Source organism: Alexandromys fortis, unplaced genomic scaffold (genome assembly GCF_014885135.2).
Source record: "Alexandromys fortis isolate MF-2015 unplaced genomic scaffold, M_Fortis_MF-2015_v1.1 scaffold_179, whole genome shotgun sequence".
Lineage (NCBI taxonomy): Eukaryota > Metazoa > Chordata > Mammalia > Rodentia > Cricetidae > Alexandromys > Alexandromys fortis.
This window is the reverse complement of record NW_026068062.1, coordinates 375,904-398,581: the sequence shown is the minus strand read 5'-3', so window position 1 is coordinate 398,581 and position 22,678 is coordinate 375,904. Positions and strand designations below refer to the sequence as shown.

Below are 22,678 nucleotides of genomic sequence, written 5' to 3'. Positions count from 1 at the left end.
GCCCATTTCTATCTAGCCTCTTCTAGGCTAATTCTCACATATTAATTTAGCCCATTTCTAATAATGTGTGTAAGCACCCCAAGGTGTGCTTACCAGGAAGATTCTAGCCTACGTCCATCCTGGGTCAGAGCTGCCTGGGAGAGCGGAGCCTGGCGTCTCTGCTCCAGAGAGCAGAGCTGTCGAGTCTCTCCGGGGGCAGAGCAGAGTCTGAGCTCACTTCCTCTTCCTCCCAGCATCCTATTCTGTTTACTCCTCCCACCTATGTTTTAACCTATCAGGGCCAAGGAGTTTCTTTATTGCTTAACCAATGAAATCAACAGATTGATATTTGACACTCCCACATCATATGGTTACTAACAGTTTTATTTATTTGTACAATCCTAGAATAAAGAAAAATTTATTTTAATGTATGTCTTTGCAACAAATAAAAATAGTCTGTCACTTCCTTAATTTTAAGAATTGTAATTCTCCATAAAAGAAAGATCATCTGAGAACAAAGCATTTCTTCTCCTCATACAGTCTCTCTTAGCCCTATAGTTTGCCTCTATCACTTTTATCAATGGCACTGACCTCAAGAAAACAGGTACATATACTTCTGCTGCCAGCAGAAACACTTTGCTTGCTGCCAGTCATGTGGCTGTGACCTATGATTCTGATCCTTAAGACCATATTGTAGATTTGGACAGAGATTCCAAATAGCCATGAAACCAATATAAAGACTGAGAGCAGTCTGCATGTGTCTTTTGCTAATATATTCATCTTACAAAATTATATCTTTTATAAAATAAGAATTAGATAAAAGCCACTTAATGCAAAAGCAGGAACACCTACAAAAGCTTATGGAGACTATTCTATGAGGTAACATTTGGAGAACACAATTTGAAAGACATAAAGGAAACTAACAAGAAAATGTGTAAGGATACCAGATTGAGGTAATATTTTGCCATATTTGCAAACTACAATTTTTTCAGTCCATTGGTGGTGGGAAGAAAAGAATGAGGTGAAACAATCAGACATTGCCTGGCATGCAACAGCACAAAGGCCAGCCAAAGCTGTTAGGCTCTATTAAGCAGCAATCAGACACCATAAGCTCTTATTTGCTTATAGGAGCCGTGCTGTAGGTTAATCTGACATTTGTTCATGCAGTGAGTAGGCAGAGAGGATAGAGACATGGAAATAAGCAAAAATTGTGCCTAAAATTGAAGGTCTATGGGAAAAGACACAATTGACTTGCATCATCAGTTAATGAGGTCACATTACAGCTGTAGCTGAAGAGGACTTGAGACTTTAGGAAGTATGGTTCTATTGTTGTTGTTTAGGGACATGAAAGGAATAGATACTTAATGGATAAAGCAGTAAATTTGATTTTTCTCTACCAATTAAAAGAAATGCTGCCATTTGTGTCTTTCTTCTCTCTCTAACCTTGCTTGGTCTCCTTTCTTTCTCTGCCTCTCTTTCCTCTTTCTTGTATTGACTAAATCGCATGCACATATCAAATGCTCTCTTTGGAGAGGCATTTTACCGTAGGAAACAAGTGACAGAAGCAGGCATTTCATTAGAATCCTACAGCCTCTTACTGAGAAGAGCCATATAGATACTGTACTTCAGCAAGTATGGGAAGGAGACCAAAGACAAGATACAGGGATTTCAGGTTATGTAGCAGGATAACTGGAGAGACTTCACACTTGCCAAAGGCAAACCAGATCTGGCTTTCCTAGGGCATCCTCTTTTTGTGTTGGCCTCATTCTCTCCTCCAAAGGCCCTCTGTATCCTCTTCAAGTGTGAACCCTTTATCCATGGTAAAGCAAAGAAGATCTTTTATTGACATAAAGAGGGTTCTCTAGGAGCCAAAGGATCAGTAGGTACTTAAAAGATACTTATTGTAAGGTTTGTTTCAGAATGATGGAGAAGTGTGCATTGATTTCAAGTTTTCCAAGGTAGAGTAGCTAACACTTGAAACCCTAGCACCCAGGAAGCTGAGAAAGTAGGATTGATTCAAATTTCAGATCAGTTGGTGTTACTTGCTGAGTACCATGACAGCTTTTGTTAAATAAAAAATGACATTGTCAACAGACAAAACAAAACAAAAACCAAGATTTTAAGATCCAAACTTCTCAGGGAACTCTCCAGATATAAACTTCCCTGGAAAACTTGTGGTCATTGTTTTTTTCTTGTTAAGTGTGTGTGTTTGTGTGTGTGTGTGTGTGTGTGTGTGTGTTGGTGTTGTTGTTTGTTTGTTTCCATGACTTAAGCTATTACATTGCTTCTTCTTCCTGAACTATGGGAAAAAGCAAAGATTATGAAATTTAGTCTTGCCCTTATGGTCTAATTTACCATGTGATTTGGTATTTATTGATTTTTCTACAAAAAGAAACAATTAGTCTGATTCCTAAAATTTTAAGTATTTCCTTGACTACAACATGAAATAATATCAATATTTGTTATATCTTAAGTACTATTAAAAATCATTCTCAAGCAGTCATCTTCTGTGCTGTGATATGTGTGTGTATGAGTTCATGTGTGTTCCCATGAATGAAGTTGCATTTACATTTTTATATTCATGCATGTGAAGATCAGACTTCAATATCTGGTGTCTTCCTCAGCTGATCTCTATCGTACTGTTTGAGACATGGTCTCCCATTGAACCTGGATCTTAATGACTTACCTAGAGGGGCTAATCAGCAAGCCTCAGGGACCCTCTTGATTGATCTTACAAAGAACACAGATACAGGGGTGTACCACCACACCAGGTGTTTCACACTGTCCACACACTAGTTTGTCAAGGATTTGACTGACTAATTAAACAGCCTCAGGCTACAAGCACTTTATTGAATAATTCTAGAACCTCCTTGCTACCAAAGAGGAATTATTTTTATTGAATAATTCCAAGACCTTTCTGTTGTTATTTGGATCTTCAAACCAAAATGAACCAATTGTACATCATTTAGATAAAATTATTGTGCTAAACTAAGTTAAAACCAAATATTAAGGTTCTTTGATTCAATGTTGACTTAGCACAGACTGTTACTAATTAGTAAAAACTAGAAAAATAAATTTCTGTGGTACTCTAATAATATAAAGAAAAAATAAGAAATTATCACATATGTTTGAACAAAGAAATTCAGAATCCTAAGCTCACTCCAAATAAAAGTCAGAAAAGAAATATTAGAGTCTGTGTTTTGCCCATGGGTTAGTTAAATGAAAAACGACTTAACAAATATGTGATAGAATGTTATAGAACAAAGTTGACAAAATCTGTTTCTTGCCAGATCCTGCTTGTTCCCTCTTTTATAAAAATTTAAATTTTATTAACACACAATGGTAGTTTTTTGCTTTTTCCATATACTGCTTTTCCAGATAATGACAAAGCCAAATAATGTTTACAGATGACATATGATGCACAAAAATTGTCATATTAATTTTCTAAGGGTCTCTAGAAAAAAATTTCTAGAAAAATCTTAAAAGCAATAGAAATGTTGACTGGGGATTTAGCATCTCTTAAGTCTACAAAACAGTAGTAGGTCTGAGGCATGACACTCAACAGTTTGGAACTAGCAGGTGTTAACAGAAAACAGTGAATTCTGGGAAACATCTTATCAGATATGCTTAAGACTATTTTTCAAATGAGAATTCCTTTTAAAAAAATCAACCAACAGAGACTTTAAAATTTGGCCAATAAATGTTATCCAGTATTCCAAAAGAATTACTGAACTACCAAAATAAACCTATAACTTGGTGCTAAATGAAAACAAGGAGAAGATGAAAACCATTATTTTCCAGGTTCTTGGTAGAACACATAAAACATCTATTTTGGTGGTAAAATGTTTATGGAGCACTAGAGTATGATTATGGGCCAACAATTTTCCCTTTGTGCCTACCATCATGCCAGAATCTATTTAAAATGAAGAGCAAGTCCCTCCAACACTAAATTTTGTAAACACAAAATGTACCACATGGATGCTTCACAGTTATTGGGATCATGATTCTTCTGTGAATGACGGAAGAATGAAACATTCCCAGAGAGTAAGGGAGTAGCTTTTTAGAAGAGATAAAAGAGTTATACGGGCTCATAATTTTGGTAATTACTGAATTTAAAAAAGGATAAGTGTGGCTTTCTACTGCTTTTTACTCTTTTTAAATCCTTCAATATGTAACTTCCTGATAAATGTTCAAGAGAGAAGGTATTTAACGTTGTATTCCCCAAATTCTGCTGACCATGAAAGATCATTGTCTCGAGCATTTCTTTTCACCTCATAAATTACAATCACTGGTATATTTTTATTGAGTAGGCTCATAACAATTGCTCCAAAAGATAATTGGATTAAAGGGTGATTCAGGAGTGTTGGGAAGATCCACATAGGTAAGGCCAAGCTCAGAGAATAATCTCTTCTGAGGCCTCTGTAATAATCAACAGGCCAGAAGTAAGGATAAGAGATCTACCTTCATGTTTATAAGTTTTTAAGACTATATTTATATATCTAATCATCCTATAAGCATAGTACTAAAATGCAATATCAACTCATCCAACATTAATTTTTCTTTCTTTGTGGCTTGCAGGCGCTCTCTCTCTCTCTCTCTCTCTCTCTCTCTCTCTCTCTCTCTCTCTCTCTCTCTCTCTTTTTTTTTTTTTTTTTTTTTTTTTTTCCAAATTTGGGCTTCACTGACCTGGGTTTCATTCATGTGTTTATGTGTTCTGCAGTCTGAGACATAGAACAAGACATATAATGTAGTTTCTTCAGAGAGCCTCTGATTAGAAATTTAGCTCAATACTGATAGTTGAAAGAAGCAAGGGAGACCTTGAAGAAAGACCTTTAAAGAGAACTGGTAATGTGAAGTACTGTAATGCCCTTATCACTTAATATTTGTCATGATTAATAATCTCCAGCTCACTAAAAGAGGCTCCTGTTACATGGACCATAATCATCTTTGGTTGAGTGGTGTGTGAATTTAATGTAGTAAAATTAACTTTAAAAATTCAGAAATGTTTTCTTCTAAGTCTATTTAAAAATACAGAGTCAGTGACCTCTGCCAGAGCAAGCCTGAGACAGCAACCTCCACCAGAGCAATCCCAATGCAGCAACCTCTACAGGAACAGTTACAAGGGAGCAACTGCTGAGGGAGCAGGCCTGAGCCAGAGACTTCTATGGGACCAGGCCCAAGCCAGAGATGTCTGTGGGAACAGCTCTAAACCAGGGACATCTGTGGGAATAAAACCCTGAGCTATAGACCTCCACTGGAGCAGGCCCAAGGCAGTGACCTCTGCCAGAGCAGATACATGGCAGTGACCTAAACAAGAGCAGGTACAAGGCAGCAACCACTGATCAAGTAGGTTCAAGCCAGAGACCTCTGAGGAACTGAGTGGGATTCGGGGACCTCCAAGGAAACAGGTCTGAGCCAGAGACCTCTGCGGGACCAGGCCTAAGACAGGGACCTGTGTGGAAGCAGACTCAAACCAGGGACATATGGAAACAGGCCTGAGCTATTGACCTCTGCTGGACCAGGCCTAAGCCAGCGATCTTCGCAAAATCAGGCCCAACTAGTGACCTTAGTGGGAGAAATCCCAAACAAGCAACCTCCATGAGAGCAGGCCTCAACGACCTCCAGGTTTGCAGAGCAACACATGGGAGCGCCTGGTGACATTCAGGAACATTTAGTGACCTTGTGTGACTGGAATCATGGCTCTGACTACAGCAAGAGGAGTAACCATCTGAACCTTGGATCCACTGGCACCTGGAAGCTTGATCACCAGACACACAGCTGCAACTACACCAATCAGAGGAAAAAATGGGTAGACCAGGTAAGAACACACTCAACACTACAAAAGGTAACACGACACCAACAAAAACTAGTGGCTGTACAAGAGTAAGACTTGAACACCCAAAAATAAATGAAGCAGAAGAAAATGACCTAAAAAATAACTTTAGGAGAATGCTTGAGGCCCTTAAGGAGGAATGAAAAATTACTTCAAAGAAACAGAGGAAAAGACAAAAAAAGGAAGGAATCAACAAACCCTTTAAAGAAAACCAAGAAAAAAACCATCAAACAGATGAAAGAAACAATTTGAGACATAAAAACTGGAATACAGACAATAAATAAGACACAAACTGATGGAGTTCTGGACATGGAAAATATGAGAAAATGATTAGGAACCACAAAACAGGCATAAACAGAGAATACAAAAGATGGAAAAGAGAATCTCAAGCACTGAAAGTATAATAGAGAAAATAGATTCATTGGTCAAAGAAAATATTAAATCTAACAAAAGCTTAAAACAAAATATCCAGACCATGAAAGGACTAAACGCGAGAATAATAGGGATACAAGAGAGAAGTGCAATTCAAAAGCACAGAAAATATATTCAAAAAATCATAGAGGAAAACTTTCCAAACCTAAAGAAGAATATCTCTATGAAGGTACAAGAAGCATACAGAACACCAGATAGATTGGATCAAAAAAAGTCCCCTTGCCACATAATACCAAAATACTAACCGTACAGAATAAAGAAAGACTATTAAGAGCTGCAAAGGAAAAAGACCAAGTAACATATAAAAGCAGACCTATCAGAATTACACCTGACTTCTCAATGGAAACAATGAAAGCCAGAAGGTACTGGTAAAGTGTTACACAGACATTAAGAGACCATGGATGCCAGCCCAGAATAGTATACTCAGCAAAACTCTTAATCACCATAGATGGATAAAACAAGATATTCCATGAAAGAACAAGATTTAACCCAATTCCAGCTATAAACCAAGCCTTTCACAAAGTACTAGAAGGAAAACTCCAATCCAAGGAAGTTATCTATATCTACAAAAATACAGACAATAGATGATCTCACAACAGCAAATCCCAAAGAAGGGAAAAACACACACACAATAACATCACCAACAATGAAAATTAAAATAACATAAACTAGCAATCACTGGTCATAAATATTAAATAATATAAATGGACTCAACTCATCAATAAAAAGGCACAGTCTAACAAATTGGATACGAAAAGAGAATCCATCCTTCTGCTGCATACAGGAAGCATACCTCAACCTCAAAGACAGATTTTGATTTCTGTGTTACTTGCCCAAAGTCTTTTGGGCAAGGTCAAGACACAAATATTCTTTCAATACCTCAAATTCTGATTTAGTTGGCTTCAAATTACTGAGAAGACACAAAAAGACACTGTGTTTTCTCATCAATATAAATGTTGAAGAACTTTCTCATACAAAAGGCAATTCAGAAGCAGTCTTTATTATATTGTCTGTGTATGTACATATTTTTTAATGTAGTACTTAATCTCAGGGAGATAGCCAAGTGTGCTTAATATAAAAATTATATATTAATATATATTTAAATAATAAAAAGAATAAATGCCCAGGATTACTCATTAGAATAGGAATAATTTTCTTTTCCTGGAAAATTAATTAATATCTTAATTAAACAAAGATTGTAACATCTTCAACATATTGTTTAATAACTTGAGTTAACTCTTTAAATTGTAGCATTTCAGTTACTCATATTTCTAAGCACTCAAAACACTCTTTCATCTACCTTTTATAATATCATAACAAAAGGCCAATAATTTACACTTTTCCCGAATAACAAAAAGTGTTCAGCAGTTTTAGCAGTATCAAAAGACTTTTACGGAAGCATTTCATGGGAACTCAGCAAAGATTTGCAATATCCAATGTTATATATTCAGTCAGAATACAATTTGACCATTAAACAGAGAACAAAGAAATCCAAAAATAATGCCTGGGGCTTTGGCTACAGAAATGAATATAATGATTAATGCTTTGTGCAACTTGGGGCACATTTTCCTCAAGGAGAATTACAGTGCAACTTTATTATTATAATTTCATTTTTTATTGTACTTTACATTACAATAGCAACCTTTTTACACTAAACGCAGCCCTTTGGCTGTATTCTGACAGTCTATTTGTGTTTTTATTTCATGAATAAAAAAATAACTGAAGTAATAAAGATATAGCTTTCATTATTCATGCAAAAAGTTTAAAGTAAAATAGATTTGACCATAAATACTACTCATGGTGCCAGGGAGGTGCTCATGAGGTCCCACTTCTCCTGAGGGATTATTTGTCTTTAACTGTTAGGGACAGAGGGCTCAATTTTCTTTAGTAAGTAGTGTAGCTCCTAATTGGTTGCCCTTGCTTCAGTAAATTACATCCCACTAACCTTCAGTCAAGAAACTCTAACTTAACTAAGTGTGCCACACATAGAAGACATAAAATCAAGGGTGACATGTATATACTGGCTAGTTTTTATATCAGCTTAACTCAGGCTAATAATGGTCATATGGGAAGAGTGAATGTCAGTGAAAAAGTTGCCCCTGCACATTGGCCTATAGGCAAGTCAGTGAAAATTTGGTTAGTGATGTGGAAGAATCCAGCCAACTGTAGGCTCTGTCATTCCCTGGGCAGGTAGTCCTCTATGTTTTAAGAAAATTGTCTGATCTAGTCATGAGAAAATATCTAGAAAGCAATGTTCCTTCATGGTTTCCACATCAGTTTCTGCCACAATGTTCTTGCCTTGTACACTCAGTGATGGTGTGTGACTTGAGTGTTGTAAGAAGAAATAAATGGTTTTCCTCCCAAGTTGCCTGTGTTTGGTGTTTTATCACAGTAAGAGAACCCCTAATCAAGACACTAAGATGGGTTTCAGCAGAATAAGGAGAGGAATGGGATGACAGTGAGGAATGCGTGTGAAATTGACTAAATTTTTATTATATATGCATATGAAACTCTCTAACAAAACACTGAAAAGTATCTTGTATTGTCTAATAAGCTGCAATTAGGGATTAACATTCTATTAAATGTTATTGCATTTTTTGAACATGTGTTGATGTTTTCAGTGGTACATAGACGATAGCAGTGCTGAAGGCGATTCTTATTTGGAATGCAGAGATCTATGACCTCTCACCTTTGCAGGGGCCAGTTTTCAAAATAAAATTATTAGGTTTCAAAGATGAAAACTATCCTTTAAGTTGTAGCTGGAGAAATAGAGTTGTTTACATCATAAAAACTTAATTTTTTTCAATGCCTAGTGTTCATGGTGCTTTCGTTCTAATTCTAAATAAATTAACATTAAAGTTCATTTTTTTTGCAAATTATACTCTTTAAAAAGTGACAGATGTGAGAAGACAGAGAACGATGTGGGAGAAAAGAACTTGTCAGACTGTTGCTTTTTAATTAGATACAGTACGTGGGATGTGAGACATGTCACTAGCAAGTTTAATATATGGCTATTTAATATGATCAAAAGAAAAAACAACCATTATATTTATGTCTCATTCTAGACTTTATCAAATCTGAGCTCCTGAATATGTAACAAGCCACAGAGGCATTGACTTTTTGCTCTGTGCTTGCAAAGACCACATTATCTCCTGGAGTGTTCCAAGCATTTCAGGCTAAAGACCCCATACAAAGGAACTGTGGGATAGATTACATCTAGTCTGGAAGGTCTTAGAACAGCAACCGGGGTAGCTTGGCATGGTTCAAATTCCTCAAACTAGTAGATTCCTGACATTCTCTCCAAATGGCTAGGAAATCATCAATACTTCTAGTCCTTATTACCAAATTGAAACTCATTTTCCTGCTATATAACACCTCTCCTGTCAGGAGCTTAATGTTCTCTGAATCTTCGCTATGATCTTTCTGTAAATACTTATCCTAGGTGGTTCATACTTGAATATTGTTCTGTTGTCCACCTTACCTGGGTCTTAAGTTTACTTTTGTGCATGTGTGTTCTACTCCAATTTACCTAAGAAACTTTTTTTACAGGAAAAATTACTCAATTAAAATAATAAATTGTTTCTGTGTACCTCTATTTCAGAAAGCTCTATTTCAGAGATGTGATCAGAGCATTAAATAATGTATCCATAACTTTAAAGTTTCTTTAGAATAAGCTTTATCATATAAACCTTTCTTGAATAAGCATTGTTTGCCCAAACATATTGAATACTTTGAAGAATTCCAGAGTATATAAACTTATTACCTGATTAGTATAGGATTTCCAAAACAATGAGCCACACAATACGTCTCTTAAAGTGTTAGCTATTTATGTTATAAAACATAAATTACTAATAGATTACAATATGGAGAAACATTAATCCAAATATTTGTTATAAAGAAATAAAAATTGAAACCGATTTTATAGGAATATTTTAGGCCACAGTATTTTTGTTCTTTATATAAAAGTTAATTTAGAGCCTCTTGTTTTTTTCCATCTTATGCATTTGTGTGATTTGATAGGTTCATATATATGTCTTATATATAAATATAGGTTATACATAGTTAATGTGAATAAAATGTGCTGCCCTAAAACATAAATTTATCATGTACTTTGGTAAAGTCTATTCAGTCTCTGACTTGAGTGAATTGATACCTAAGATTCTTGTACTTGAAGGTTGTAGAGTTCAAGAAAGAATATCCATTCCTAAATTATCACTCAGGTGTTTTAAAAAACTATGGACACATCTTCATAAAACCTTTTTAGCTTAATAAAGAGGGATTTTTATTTAAATTTTTTATATACCAACTCCAGTTCCCCCTCCTTCCCCTTTCCAGCTTCCTAACTGCCCCACTCCTCATCCCATATCCATTACTAAGCAGAGGTAGGGCCTCCTTTGTGGAATCAAGAAAGTCTGGCATATCAATTTGTGGCAGGACCAAGCCCTCTTTTCCATGTATCAAGGCTGAGCAAGGTATCCCACCATAGGGAATGGGCTCCAAAAACCAATTAATGGACCGAGGTAAGTCCTGGTCCTATTACTATATGTCATAAAGCATAGTATAGTTTGATTCAACTTCTATTTGAAAATCTACAGTTATTTTTCAGTGTCTCCATCCCTCCCTTTGGACTGCCATTGACACCTCTGTGTACTGGCAATGTCTTTCTTTGACTGCCAGCAGAGTCAGTGTTGTTTTCTAGGTTGACCTCAGTTTCTCCAAACCAGTCTTCCTCTTTTCTCCTATGCTCTGATTTTCTAATGCTAAACTGTGCTTTAGGTGAAGGCACCTCATGTTTTTCAATGCTTATTTATTCTAGCTAGTCTACATTTAAAAATCAAGTTCATATTTTAATCAAGAATCTTAATTGTCCTTCTTCTTTAATATTATTTTAGTTAAGTTTCTCCCTGACTCTAAACCTTGGCATCTCTATTGATCCCCAGGCCCTTGAGGAAGACAGACAGCCCAGGCTCTGAGTCTTCTGTATCCTTTTCCATGTAGGTTTTGATTTAGAAACTTGATGACAATAACAATACCATTGAGATGTAAATCTGTTTAAAGGTTCCTTGGCAAGTTCGGTCATCCAAGGATGTCTTTACCTAGTGTTGTAAGCCACCCTTTGAGTAATCAAACAACAGAATGTTGCCATCTCCTAATCTCTGGGAGTTGGAACCTAATGTTAAGGACATGTAGTTCCAACATGTAAAACTACCTTATTATGAATTGTTTCCTTGTGTAAGACTGCTATAGACTGTGCTTATCTTTTCTTTAGGAAACAGTTATCACCAAATTATTGACTGTTTATCCTATCTGTTTCACATTTTCTACCCCTTTCCCAATGGGTTATAAGTTTTTTGCTTACAGTACTTTTCCAGCATGAAATTTTCTCTATTTGCGATATATCCCCCACAACTTGAAGCAACTTGAATAACATATAATATTTTGTTAGCTGTTGAATAAAGAAAAATGGGAAGAAGATGAAACACCCTTTTTTCTCTGGTAACCATCCATGAAAACAAATGCTGATGTAATTGGGCAAGGTTTTGGAAGAGATACAAGGATAAAAGTAGAGACATTGATATATTCTGGTTCTCAGATGACTCACCTGAGACATTATTGTCCTAGAGATAATACTGACAATCTGAAATTTTAGAAAAGCTAATAGGCTTCAGGATAACAAAGCTTAAATATATGATTATTTTTTGAGTTCTGACTTTATGAGTCCTGAGCCCTGAATCAAAGAAAACATAGTAAGTGCTAAAAAGTCTTGTAATGGTGGGTCTCAGAAATGTTCAGCAATTTGTATATTTTGAAAGGAATTGAGATATGCACTTGAAAAAGTTAAAAAACTTGAACAATTTTATTTTTATGAATACAAATTTACATTATACATATGTGCATTAGGTCTTATAATTTCAGAACATGATAAATTTTATTATCAGTAACAGGAATAAGGATGTTAACTTCTATGGTGGTGGGTAAAGATTATCCTCTAGTTTTGACTACTCTAAATTTATCTTTAAGAATATGAGTCTCAGAAAGTCAGCTCAAGGTGAATCATCCTCTTGTTATGCACTACCTGAGTATTTGATCAAGTCAGAGACTTTATATCCAGGACAAATTGCAGACAAACTTAGTCTCTGGCCATAAAATATACTCTTCTCAGAAATTTAAGTCATGAGTATGTAATAAAATAATTCTGACTTGTGACCTTAAATGAGTTCTCATTTGGGCTTGACACTCATAAAAATTGTACTGCATTCTCAGGTCCTCCACTGCATGGCTTTATAGCCTTTTAAATGTCAATTTACTTATATGACAAGGTCATGGAAGATGATAGAATAAATGTAGAAAATTACGTTTCATATCTTCCCTTCACATTGTTTGCTCAAGTTGTTTAATAATCTACTTCAACCTTCAAAGTATTAAAACAATTAAAGTACCTACTAACTTAAGAAACAAACACAATATAAACATGTTTCTCACTTTTGTTACAATTTTCTCAGTCTTTAAAGTTGTACCTTATTGGTTTACATGCTTTATTTAATAGATGTTAGTGATTTATCTTGTCATTATGTATATGTCTCAAAATTATAGCTTGTCTACGTCTTTTGATATTTGTATGAATATAAAATATACATCTCACTAGTAAGATGCTATTTTTCTTCAAGGTCACATTTGCAAATTTATGCCTCTATGATAAATATGATTCTAGTTCATTACTTACCTCATATTGTCTATACGTTGTGTATTTTTCTTAATTGTTACTTGATCCAAGACACATACAAATGTGCTTAAATATAAATTACAAGAAGATAGATATGCCTTATAAGAACAAGAATATTTTCAAATTTCTCATAAATATATGCACCCTAAAACTTTAAAACACAAACACTTATAGATAATGCTGAGACTACAGCATGGAACAGAGATTTAAAACAGCCTGGACTTGCAAAAATATTTGTCAGCCATGCAAAAAATAGACAATGCTTAATAGGATAGACATAACACACATCATCAAGTAAAATTATGTAAAAAACATTTTATAGATGCAAGTTGGTAAAGAATTAGGTTGTGTTCATGACAAAACAATTCAAACCAGGATTCACTATAAATCAATTAGCTAATAACAATTTTATCAATAAAAACATGTTGTAAGATTAATTATTTTTAAAATTGACCCCAGATATAAACCAAAAGATAGTATTTTCAAGAAATATTTACTAGACTAAATGTTAATTTGGTAATTGAATGATATTTAAAGATATACTGCCATAGATAATGGTTAGAGCTATATTTTTACACATAAGCAAAACAAAATACATTTCAGCAACAGGTTTATTTTTACATTTGCCTTTTCTATAAGCACAGACAGAAGTTAAAGGATTACTCACTGGTTTTAGATATGAATAAGACTTGAATTTTAAACCTGTTTCTACCAGGCTTTATAAAAATGGGTATGTTTAAACATAATGATTTCAGGAGCTAGGAAGCAAATGTAAGCATTACATGGATATGCTCAATCTTCTTGGCATCAATGGCAAGGTGAGTAGGTGTGGTGATTATGGCAAGGACAAAATGTCCTTAATTATTTCAGTGCTTTGAAGGGAAGTAGAGAAAGTTAGGCACTAATTGGCACAATGAGTTCATGTCTGAAATGTTTTTAGATTTGTTACCCACTATGATTTCTAAATGATTGAAATATCTTTATTCTTTATATAAAGAATTGATAAAAGTTAGCTATCTCAGCTATAGTAGTGGTGGTAGCTAGAAGTCACAGTATTGACTGAGTAGCAGGTACTTGCCCTTCCCGAAGGCCCTGAGTTCAATTCTCAGCAACCACATGGTGGCTCACAATCATCTGTAATGAGATCTGGTGCCCTCTTGAGGAAGAGACCTGGTCAGTCATCCTCATCAACTTAGGCCAATATGGACAAGTTCATCAGAACCGCCATATACGGGCTGCCCATGCATGCTTCAGCACTGCCGGGGAATAAATTTCATTTTTTCATATGATTATTAACAGAACTATTGAAGAGGAAAACAAAAGAGCCAAACTCTAATCACTACATCAACAATGAGTAGAGGCTTTTCGTAACCTTCCCTGTCCAATTGCTTAGAGACTGAGAAAGAAAGAGAGAGAGAGAGAGAGAGAGAGAGAGAGAGAGAGAGAGAGAGAAAGAAAAAAAGAAAGAAAGACAGAGATGGGGGGAGAGGGGAGTTCTGAGCTCTTGGAGGACAGGGGTTTTAAATCCCCTGGGGGCTGGGATTGCAAATAATTGTGAATATTCCAATATTCCTGCCACGAACCAAAGCCAGGTGCTCTGCAAAGGAGGTATGCACTCAGGCACTCACTGAACAGCATCCCCAGCCCCATGGTCAGGCAATATTTTTAAAAAGGTATTTATATATGATAAATGATGATAATTGCTACTCCTACTCATTGGTAAGAACTCTAAATCTCATTTTTCCGTGTGTTATTTGGCAGTTTCCATTCAGTGACTATACTTTAGGTACAGAGGACACAACAGCTTGTATTAAATCTAACTTTATGTTGATAACAGCCCACACTATTTATAAATAAGTTCAGTCAGAACAACTTACTAAACCACAGCTGTGTTCTTAGGAATATGTTTAAGAGCAAGAAAATAACACTAATACTTAATTCATAGCATGTCTATTGTACACTGAAAAAAATGCTTTTGGATGCAGGAACTTCTCATATATTCTTTTCAAGAAATAATAGTCAATAAAACCAAGGTATCCTTTAGATGTAAGTGTGATTTGATTCTGTAACAAAGAGCATGAAATCACGACAGGCATAGCTTTCTGAATGGTGAATTATTTCATCATTCCCTGAATCTTTCTTTAGGATAACGGACAAAGTCACATATATAAGACATTGGCTTATGAACTAAGAAGAAATCTGATGATTGCTGGACATATTGCATACTTTGGCCATAGAACTTAGAGAATTAAAGCTAAAACTGTGCTGCAAGCGGAAGCTCCCTCCACAGGGCAAGCTTTCACGGTGCTTGAAGTGTCTGCAAGCTGACAGGAAGAAGTCATCATCAGTCCTACTTATATGTGAAACCTGTTAGCTATAATAATAACTAACAGCTGGTCAGGATTGCAATCTACTGCAATAGTGACCTGACTGTTAAGGGAGTGGCTAATCGATTTTTTGCTTGGATTTGAATTTCATGCCTGATTTTCTAAAATTGTTCAAGAGTCAGAGGCTAGACTGGTTATAGGCCCTAACGGGGAGCTTACCACTAACAGCCACGTTGTTAAACTACCTTCTAAATACTCATGTTTATACCTGTAGATTAGTGTTGCGCCCAGCCTTCATCAGAGATGTGTTTTGCCATAGAAAAAAGTGGTTAATGCAAAACCTCACAACTAATTAACATGCTGAGAATAAGTGACGGTGAAGAGCTTAGCCATAAATGCGACGGCTAGATTACCTATCATCCACTTTGAGATTTAGGGAGCATCACAGACAAAGGGACAGGCATGACGTAAGAACCTAGAGTGGGGTGCTGTACAGCAAAGAGAAGTCTTCTAGATGGGGCATAGTCATTGCATTAACTTAAAAAAAAATCTCATTGATGTGATGGTTATCTGCTCAAGATTTGTGCAACCTTGGCCCTGCCAACATTTCACTATGGATGGAGGCAGGGGTCTATAAGATCTCTCTCTTCCTGAGTAACTATTGGCAGATAACACTCACTGTAGTGCCATTGTTTTCAGTGATGTAGCAACTGATAAACTGCCCTCCTACCAGTTAATAAAAATCTCAGTGAGTCATATGTAAGGAAATGACAATGTATAGAACAATGACAATGAATGGAACTTGTTTAAAAGAAGGCTTTGAGGGGCTAGTGGGGAAAAGATGATGGGAAGCAGGAAAAGAGGGCACAAGCATCTAAAATTAAGGATATTAATGTATGAAACTCCAAAAAAGTTGAAAAATGTTTTAAAAGTCAAATAAACTTTCAATTATATAATAAACTTTCAATTATATAATTTTAACACACTGTGAGATCATTCTCTTTCATAACACATTACTGTCATCAGCAATTGATTCTTACATGTTTATTACGTATAATATCTTATATTCTATCAAAATAAACTATTATGTTTGTCATTGCTTTCAGGGAACCCTTGTGTGCCACGGTGGAAATGTATACTTCTATAGCTATTATGGGAAATAGTATGATTTTCAAATTAAAAATTAGAATTACTGTTTGATTAGTGAATCCCAACCTTGGGTATTTATCCAAGGGAAGTAGAGTCATCGTATTTAAAAGCTATTCTCATATTCACAGTAGTACAACTCACAATAAACAGGGAAGGAAACAACAATGGTATACTGTATAACGCAATCGTTAACCAGTGATAAAAAGAAGAAAAATTCTGTTGTGCATACTCATATGAGATACATTGCTGTAAGTGGAAAATGCCAGGATCTAAAAGATTGGTAAATAAATAGAATTGTTAAATGTGGACCTCAGGAACTGAGAGTTGAGCACTGGATTCTCAAATATTAGGAACAGTAGTGGAAAGGAAGGGATTCATAAAGTGTGACCAAGGGTTTCTAAGCTACAGCATGATTGGAGTGAGAAGTTCTGGTGTAGACTGCAAAGTGAGGTAAAGATAGATAACTGTAATACGGTATATATTAAAAAGTCTACAAGAGGAAAACGTGCTTGAAGATACAGATATGTTTGAGCTGAATTACATGTTAATACAATGTGTAGTTGTATCAAAACATTACAATACCTCATTAACATATGATATTGAACTTGTATTGATAACATTTAAGTTAATTTTTAAACCAATTTCAGAAGAGTGTCTGCTATTTTTCCAGTTTCTCCACTGAGTGCATCACATTCAACACTGTGTTGATCCATTAAGACTTTGAACCCAATGTGCTGACATCCCATATCAAGTTCAATCATTCCTCCATGCCTTCTACCCTTTCTTTACTCAGTCTCGGGTCAATTCTTAGAGTTTCATCCATGATAGAAGAAAAACTTCAGATTCTCTTTACACCCTGGTTCCTCATATTTTCATGATAAAATAAGACAGAAAATTTATTCCTTTCACACAAGACTATGCCATGTAAAAACAGAAATGAATAAAAACATACAATATTAATAATGAAAAGAAAGTGGGTATAGATATAAGCAAGTTAAAATACTAAGACATACACTAAAGGCTGTTACCACTCAGAAAAAAAATTGCACATAGTAATTGTGACAAGTGATTATATTCTGAAATTATCCATAAAATATATCAAGAGCAAACATTCTGGAATACACCCAAATATGTTACTGATAGTGGGGGACCTGAATTTGAACTTACACTGCTGATGCCAGAGGCCATTGTCTTTGCCACTTCATTCAACAAGGATACTAAAAGACAGGTGAAATGGATAATGTTCCAGAAACATCTATTATTAAAATATATTCAAATACAGGTACAGAAAACTAGAGTGACTACAACATTGGTAAAAAAGTAAAATTTTACAAAATCCTCACAGTAAGATGGATTAAAAAATGATATGCAAGTTACAATGCATTTATTATTTAAATTGTTCTAGATTTTAGAAACTGGAGCAAGTTGTAATCTTGTTATTTAAACATAATATTCAGATTCTGAACCCTCAGTAAAAAAGTACAACAAGTCACAGACATACTAAAACTAAGACAGGATTGGGAAGATCCAATGTGTTGTTAAAAATAAAAAGAACCATGTTTCAAAACGCACATCTGCTCCATTCCTGCTCGATAAAGATGAAAGCATTATCATCTAAAAGGTAATTAGCTTGCCGAGTATTTTATACAAATATTCATCAAAAGCCACAGAGGAAGCTATTTTCCCCCATTTGTGTAGGACTGGTCAAAGCCCCAGAAAAATTTAAGCCCCAGAAAAATTCTGGGGGCTGATCTATTGTGAGCTCACCAAGGCCAGCTGGACTGCGACTGAAAAAGCATGGGATAAAACCGGACTCTCTGAATATGGCGGACAATGAGGGCTGCTGAGAAGCCAAGGACAATGCCACTGGGTTTTGATCCTACTTCATGTTCTGGCTTTATGGGAGCCTAGCCAGTTTGGATGTCCACCTTCCTAGACCAGGATGGAGCGGGGAGGACTTTGGACTTTCCACAGGGCAGGGAACCCTGACTGCCCCTCAGACTGGAGAGGGAGGGGGAGAGGAGTGGGGGGAGGGGGAGAGGAGAGGGAGGAGGGGGGAAAAGGGAGACGGGGAGGGAAATGGGAGGCGGGGAGGAGGCGGAAAAAATTTTTTTTCAATAAAAAATTATATTAAAAAAAAAAAACCTCACATTCTGGTTTGAGTGAGTCTACAACATAACCTTGCTGCTTAATAGTTCAAAAGTAGAAAATGTGTTGGAATAATTTAGCCTAATGATTATTTAAAAGGGATAACATGCAGTTATACTCATAAATACAAACACTAAATGCATGTTAAGATTATATTCCACTCTAAAAAAAACTCAAAGCATTAGTAGGTAAAAATAAAAGCAATAAACATTGAACATTTGGGAATACAAAATTTCAATGGGAACATCACTGATGCTTCCACCAAAGTTTTACTTAATGAGATGAAGTTTTTGAACACCATGGTGCATAAGACTAAGTGTATTTATTTCATATAAAGATATACATATGTCATAAATGTGTTGTGCATGTGTGTTTACACACATAACATATATATGTGCATGTATTATGTTATGCAAGTGTGTTTACAATACGCTCAAATATTTGATATTATTATGGTATACACAACAAACTGAATTTTCTTCTTTATGTATGGCATACATAATTTCACAACAAATACTAAATATCTGGATCACCAATTTTAATTGTTGAAATATATTTATGACAATAACAAACTGATAAATTATTGGTGCATTTTTTGTTGTGCTTACAAACAGAACTGCAATGATTATTTATCATTCAATACAAATTTATCTATTTTCCAATAGAATTCTGGATACTTTTTATTATTTACTTTTTTGATTGCGGTTTTGGTTATTTTTGCTGGTGAATCCACATTTCACAAGTTATACATAGGACTTTTGAGCAAGTGTCACTGAAGGTGAATCATAAGTCTTGTTTCATTTCAGATAATTTTTTTGCCTTGGAATTATGGGAACTGCCCAAGGAAACTGAAAGTCAGTGATGGCCAGTAGACATGTTTCCATGGAAACCTAGTTAGGTATTAGCTTATATTGGATTTTTCATTATCCAATTATCCATGAAAGTGTGCAAGGCCCTTTCCTCAGTGTATTGGACCTCAGTACACTCTGACAATCTGCTACCATGGCTGCTGAAATGCAATAGTGCCCCGTGTTTATTGCAGAGATGAGCAGTTACACCCTGATGCAGGTTATTCACTTTGAAAATATTCTTAACATCTCTTCTTATAACACCTCTGTTTATTCCTATATGCCGAACTTTATTTTTCCCCATCAAACTGTACATTTCACCTCTTTCTCCAGGGTCTAATTTAGTAGACTTTAATTTAGAGACTTCTTGCCCCATCCACACCTTCTTCACAACCTGCCAGATCTATAAACTGAGAATTGTTTTTGACTTTCTTATGACTTACTTAAGACATTGTAATTTTCATTTTGTGATTTTTTGTTTCAAAAATATTGATGTCATTTTACAAATGGCCTATAACTTTTGATAATCAGAAATATATTTGCTAATATTATGAAAAGAATATATATATATACATATATATCATATATGGGGCTGTGTATATGTGTCTCAGTGATAAAATGTCAACTCAAGGCTCTGAGTTGAAAAAGATCTGGAAAATTATGTTCAAAAAGTTAAAAAATCTGGACTATTCTTAACTATTTCCATTAACTTCCCATTTCCAAAATGGTTTATTTAAAGGACAAAGTAATTTTATAATTTTTACCATAATACACAGAATACTTTTCATCTCTGCTGAAATTCGCTCAAAAACACTGCATATGAGTTATAAACAATATGCATGTGCATTGTATGCATATATAATATACACACATCATATGTATCTCTATATACATATATGAGAGACAAAGAGAGAAAGAAAAGAGGAGAGGAGAGGAGAGAGAGAGAGAGAGAGAGAGAGAGAGAGAGAGAGAGAGAGAGAGAGAGAGAGAGAGAGAGAGAGAGAGAGAAGAGAGAGAGAGAGAGACTGGTCTATGTAGCAATTTCCAGCCCACCCAAGGTTACTTAGACTTTGTCTCACAAAAACAAAACACACATACACACACACATTCTTATAAGACAGTGGTTGTCAGAAATAAACTCAGTCTTGATATTTCTTGTACTACTTAATACTGTCAAACGTTTTCTAGAAATTTGAAATGACGGTGTTACATATCCTTGTGAATTTTCCAGGTATGTTGTTACTGTAAAAAGCAAACTCAAGACCTCATCAACACTTCAGCTGAAAAAGTTTTTTTCTTCTTAACAATATTCAAACCATTTTTTCTGCTTCAAAGATTTCAGAAAAAATGACTCTCAATTATAGATGGCTTGATTCCTTAGAAAAGTACACATCTATAAAACTTAGTAGCGTATGTTAAAACTTCAAAGTTAAACTCAAAGGTAATATTTGTTACATAAACTCTGGAAAATAAAGTGAAAATACATTTTATTACTGTCCTATAGTTATAAATGTACATGGCAATTCTCATCTGCTCTCTATCAAACCATACATTTGTTATTTATGAAATATAAAACACACCTTTCAAATTCTTATGCATGGAATAAATCATCCTATAATTACTTTGTATAGCTCTGCTGCCTTTGGGGAGATTTACCTGTCTGTCTTAGAGACAGGTAATGAAGGTAACCTGTATGAATTATAGAATAATGGTCATGTAGCTGGAAAGGTAGCAATGTGAGCTGGCATGAGTTACTAGTGTGGGTGACATCCATCATTGACTTAGCAGATGTCTGTCAAAATAGCACCAGGTTAAAACTGAAAAAAAAAAAAACAAAAACAAAAAACAAAACTGCTTGAGTTGGGAGAAAAAGGCAAAATTTTAATGGTGTATACTAGGTCTTACTCTCAAGCTGTCATGAAATTCTAGAATATTCGAATATGCTGTCCAGAGAGAGATTCCGGCAGGATGCATTGAGATTTTATATACTATGCTTTGAGAGACTCCTTTCTCCTTCTAAGGCTCCACTCTGAAAAGCCCCTTAGAGGGAAACTATATTAGCTGCCCTGGTTCCAGATAGAACTACTCTGTCCTTATTCTGACTGTAGTTGTTCTTCAGAGATTACTTCTGAGTGAATCCCCTTCTCATGGACATCATGTATTCACCAGAGTCCAGAATCTACAAACTAAAAAAGAATAATAAGCTTACTTTTTCATATCAGTTTTCTTTCTAATTTGATTATCCTGTCAACCTGACCAAATGGTGCCCAGAAATTATCCAAAGAATTTAAATTTGTATGAGAAGGTAATATTAAATGAGTATGAAATATAATCTAAATAAAAGTATGAGATAATAGTTTAAGTTTGTTTAAATCATCATATGGTTTAATATTTTTCCTCAGTTTGAGTCTGTGAAGAACATTAAAAATTCCAAGTGTCAGGACATTGTCATGACTGCACACACGATACTTTCACTGTAGAATTAACTCCCCCAATTCCCACACTATGCAGATCACATCAGGCCACTCTGTTATTTTAATAAGTCCTTGGATACCTCTTAGTGGATTGGCTAAGAAACTGATGGTTTTAAACTAGTTGCAGTAGCCTGAAACAATGGAGTTGGCTAGCAATACAGGTTGTTCCTACATGGTTCTAGCTGCCCTTTGAAGAATCAGTATGTCTATGGGGTATGATATACACATTATTTTGTAATGGAGAAACAACAAGATCTCCCATGTAGCACATTCTTGTCAACATGTGCAATTTTCGTATCAAACAAGGGAGGTGACCATGGTGATGAAAAAGAATGACATGGAGCAAGGGTCCTTGGCATGTAATTCATTCCTATGCACTTATGTGTGTCTATGAACTGTCTGACAGATTTTTTTTTCTGAGGAGTTGAGACATACATATGTTAACTTATCCCAAAAAAAGAGAGCACCTGAAGACCAAAATAATGATTCTAACAATGCCAAATTTGGTGGACCACTGAATTTTTCTATCGAGCTTACTACTAACAAGGGTTTGGATGAGTGGTTACAAGAAGTGGCAATTACACAAAAAGCAACTGTCACACCAGAGAGCTCACCACCAAATGGGTGAATTCTTCTGAAACTGCAACTCTGAAGCTTCCTATACTATCAGCTGCTCCACAGTGTGAATGTCTTTTCTCTGTTTTACTGATGTGAGTCTTCATTCCCATAACTGTTTACTTTCATTTACACTATCAGAATAAGCC

The 22,678-nt window shown here is 35.3% G+C and overlaps 1 protein-coding gene across 1 annotated transcript in view; it reads right to left on the bottom strand.

Moving 5' to 3' along the window:
* Dok6 (docking protein 6) overlaps positions 1-22,678 on the bottom strand; it is a 300,071-nt gene that overhangs the window by 144,833 nt on the left and 132,560 nt on the right. The gene's annotated exons all lie outside the window — the stretch shown is intronic.